General features: G+C 35.6%; 1 long non-coding RNA gene across 1 annotated transcript; it reads right to left on the reverse strand.

Annotated features, from left to right (window-relative positions):
• Window positions 1-2,919: 2,919 nt before the first annotated feature.
• On the reverse strand, window positions 2,920-3,707 carry LOC150036522 (uncharacterized). Its single transcript, XR_016528867.1, has 3 exons — window positions 3,384-3,707; window positions 3,211-3,298; window positions 2,920-3,106 (listed from the first exon to the last, which is right to left on the reverse strand). It is a non-coding gene; the product is annotated as an uncharacterized LOC150036522 (long non-coding RNA).
• Window positions 3,708-4,462: the final 755 nt, after the last annotated feature.

Here is a 4,462-nt window from a genome sequence, read left to right on the forward strand (position 1 = left end):
GTAATGATGTTCCAAAATGCTTGAAGATGTGTTATGAAGATCTCTCTTAGCTATGGCATCTACGGTTCGGGCACCTCAATTTTGGAAGTCTAGAAGATTTGTCGAAGAAGAAGATGGTGCGAGGTTTACCACACATTCACAAGCCAAACCAAGTGTGTGAAGGGTGTTTGTTTGGCAAACATCATCGAAGTAGTTTTTCAAAGGAGTCTATGACAAAAGCAAAGAAGCCTTTAAAACTCATCCATGCCGATGTGTGTGGAATGATCAAACCAAAGTCTCATGGTAAAAGTAAATATTTCCTTCTCTTTATTGATTTTTTCTAGAAAAATATGGGTATACTTTTTGAAGGAAAAATCAGAAGTATTTGAAATCTTTAAGAGATTTAAGGCACGTGTGGAGAATGAAAGCAACCTTACAATCAAGGCCATGAGAACTGATCGAGATGGTGAATTCACATCAAATGAGTTCAAACAATTTTGTGATGAAAAAGGCATCCGACATCCGTTAACAGTCCCAAGGACACCGCAACAAAATGGCGTGGTGGAAAGGAAGAATCGTACAATCTTGAACATGACAAGAAGCATGCTAAAAAAAGACAAAGAAGATAGCGGGAATTTTGGGTGGAAGCCGTAGCTTGTGCGGTTTATTTGACAAATCGAGCACCAACCAAAAGTGTGCTTGACAAGATGCCTTAAGAAGCATGGAATGGAAGAAAGCTCGAGATTGGTCACTTCAAGGTGTTTGGGAGTATTGCATATGCTCATGTGTCGGAAGAAAAAAGGACCAAGCTCGATGATCGAAGCGAAAAACTCATCTTCATCGACTATGATGCAAGTTCAAAGGGTTATCGTCTTTACAATCCTTTGAATAGGAAGGTAATGATTAGTCATGATGTTGTTTTTGATAAGGAAGCCTCTTGAGATTGGAAATACAAGAGGAGGAGTATGATTTCCTTCCATATTTTGAAGAAGACGATGAAAATGAGCTGACCAGGGATGAAATGGGTGAAGGTTTGCCCATTCTAGTGCCACCTCATTCAGCCGATCGATCATCATCTGAAAGTTCATCTAGCAATTCGAAGAATGAAATTGGCCCAAGAGGAACTCGAAGTCTACGGGAACTTGATGAGGTAAATGAAAATCAAAATGACATAATTCTCTATTGTCTTTTTGGTGATTGTGAGCCTATTAGTTTCCAAGAAGCCATTGCAAGCAAGAAATAGAAGGATGCAATGGATGAAGAAATTCGAGCAATAAAGAAAAATGACACATGGGAGTTGACCAAGCTTCCAAAAGGGCACAAACCGATCGGAGTGAAGTGGGTATACAAGATAAAGAGAAAAGTTAATGGCCATGTTGAAAGGCACAAGGCGAGATTAGTAGTAAAAGGGTATAGCCAATGACATGGCATTGACTATGATGAGGTATTTGCCCCTATTGTTTGCCTTGAAACTATTCGCTTGATTATTGCTTTGACAGCCCATAATCATTGGAAGATACATCAAATGGATGTCAAATCGGCATTCTTGAACGAAATTCTTGAGGAATAGGTCTATGTGGAACAACCATTGGGTTATGAAGTCAAGGGTGAAGAAGATAAAGTGCTTTGATTGAAGAAGGCACTTTATGGTTTAAAGCAAGCACCAAGAACATGGAATTCAAAGATTGACAAATACTTTCAAGAGAAGAAGTATATAAAGTGTCCTTATGAGCATGCTCTCTACATCAAAATGCAAGGTGAAAGCATACTAATCATTTGTTTATATATTGATGATTTAGTATTTACCAGAAATAATCCTAGCATGTTTGATGAGTTCAAAAGAGAGATGACAAAGAAGTTTGAAATGACAGACATTGACCTCATGAGTTACTATCTTGGGATTGAGGTCAAACAAGGTGAAAATGAGATTTTTATATCCCAAGAGGGCTATGCTAAAGAAGTGCTCAAGAAGTTCAGTATGAATGATGTTAATCCAGTTGGAACACTGATGGAATGTGGAGTCAAAATCACCAAGCAAGATGGAGGAGAGAAGGCAAATTCTACATATTTCAAAAGCTTGGTTGGAAGTTTGAGATACTTGACATGTACAAGACCGGATATTCTTTATTCGGTTGGAATTATTAGTTGATTTATGGAGGAAACGACAACAACACATTGTAAAATGGCCAAAAAGATACTTCGTTACATCAAAGGGACCATTGGGTATGGTCTTTCCTATGTCTCTTCTAGCAATTTTGATATTGTTGGTTATTGTGATAGTGATTGGAGTAGTGATTTGGATGATTGAAAGAGCACTACGGGGTTTGTGTTTTTTTTATTGGTGAAACGGCATTCACATGGATGTCAAAAAAGCAACCCATAGTCACATTATCAACATGCGAGACAAAGTACATCATAGCAACTTCATGTGTATGTCATGCAATTTGGCTAAGAACTTAGTGAAGGAGTTGAAGTTTCAAATGGAAGGTCCAATGGAGATTTTTGTTGACAACAAACCGGCCATTGCCTTAGCCAAAAATCTGGTATTTCATGGGAGGAGCAAGCACATTGATACCCGATTTCACTACATTCGGGATTGCATTATGAAGAAAGAAGTAGAACTCAAATATATCAAGTCACAAGGCCAAGCAGCGGACATTTTCACAAAGCCCCTCAAGTTAGAGACTTTTATCAAAATGAGGAGTTTACTTGGTGTAACAAATCAAGTTTAAAGGGGTGTTGAAATGTTTGTCATTATTAAACTTTATTTGTGGCATTTAGTATGACTTTTGGGTTTTGTGACTTTTAGTTTTTTATAACCAATAGTGATTTTTGAGTTATACGAGTTATGTGAGTTATGAGCATTTGATGACATTTATAACTTTAAACCATTGACATTCTTATGGTTATGTTTGTAAGCCTCTATAAAGACATACTTAGTTGAATGGAAAATATATCTCTCATTTTTCATATTTGTTTTCCACGTTTTTTTTCTAACATACCGCAACCTAAGAATTACGAACTAAATTTACAGCATCCTCAACACCACGAATGGCCACAAAATCTCCAATACTTATCAAAATCTTATCGGAATCAATCTGGAACTTGCTGGGCAGCACCTCAACACCTTCCAAAAACCAAATCTAACATTAACATATTATGGGTATCAATGAATCTACACCAAGAATCAATTGGTACTTATGAACTTCAAGCGAAACCCACAAAACTCACCCTGTCAAACAACTTTAATCTTGTCGGACAACACCTCGAAAGCCCCTAAAACTCCAATGTAACGTCCAGACATCATTGGTCAATTAATCTGTTTAGCCCAACTAAATGGATTAATAAAGAACTAATCAAACCCCAAAAGAAATTTCACCAATAATTGGGGAAAAACATCTTACCCACAAAATCCAAGAATTCACAACGGCCAGCGACTCAAGACGACGGCGCACGGTAGGAGTGACGGTGGGTGCAGTGTGGTTCCGGTACAGTGGACTAAGATGGTGGCGTGTGGCTGTGAGTAAAATCCAAATAAATTAGAGAGAGAAACGGAGGCTAGAGAGAGATTGACGGCAATGGTGCCTTACGAGCGGTGACTGGTTGGAGGCGGCGGCGATGTTGGCGAGCAACATGGCAGTGGACGACGTGGGTTTGAGTTGGTAGAAGTGGAGTGGGTGAGAGAGTGAAACTTTAGAGAGAGGGTGGGGTTTCAAGAGTGTGTTCACACTGTTTCTAAAAACAACTTCTTCTTTTTCTCTTCGTTTTTTTCTTTTTCTTTTTTTTTTTTTTTTTTTTTTTTTTTCTTTTTTTAACTTTATTTTAATAACCATAAATATACACAGTTACACACTTAAGTCAAACCCTAAGTTTAACCCTTTCCTCCTACAAACTTTTAAATATTCTAAATTTTCAAATTTCAAAATTTCAAAATTTCAATCTTTTATCAAATGATTTCCAAAATCTTGAAATTAAATTCAAAGTTCAAAATAATTTATCCAATTTTCTTTAAATTAAATTTAAAATTTCAAATGGTTCAATCCACACATTATCTTTCATCAATTGATTTCAAATTTCTCTTAACAACTTAATTTAAATTAATTATCTTCTCAAATTTGGCTCTAATTTAAAAAAAAAACATAAAATTCAACCTATTTAAAATAATTAATTTAATTTTGCTTGAAATTTAGACATTACAAGCAGTTTTAAAATCATTCAAAAAAAATAACAAATCCAGTATATGTAAACAATTACGCTAAATAATGAATTTGACAAATGTCAAATTTATATCTCCAATAAATCATTATCGGATCTAGGATTTTATCTAGGAACACAAATACATACAAATTTAAAGGAAAAAAAAAAATCTTTTTGTTCACTAGATTTTGGGTCTAATTTCTATTTGATCCATAGGTTTCAAAATGTTACACATTTAATCCTTAATTTTAAGTTTGATTTTAATTTAGTTCCTAGGTTTCAAAAT

The sequence above is a fragment of the Benincasa hispida genome, chromosome 4 (genome assembly GCF_027475165.1).
Source record: "Benincasa hispida cultivar pf3 chromosome 4, pf3_genome.v1.1, whole genome shotgun sequence".
Taxonomy (NCBI): domain Eukaryota; kingdom Viridiplantae; phylum Streptophyta; class Magnoliopsida; order Cucurbitales; family Cucurbitaceae; genus Benincasa; species Benincasa hispida.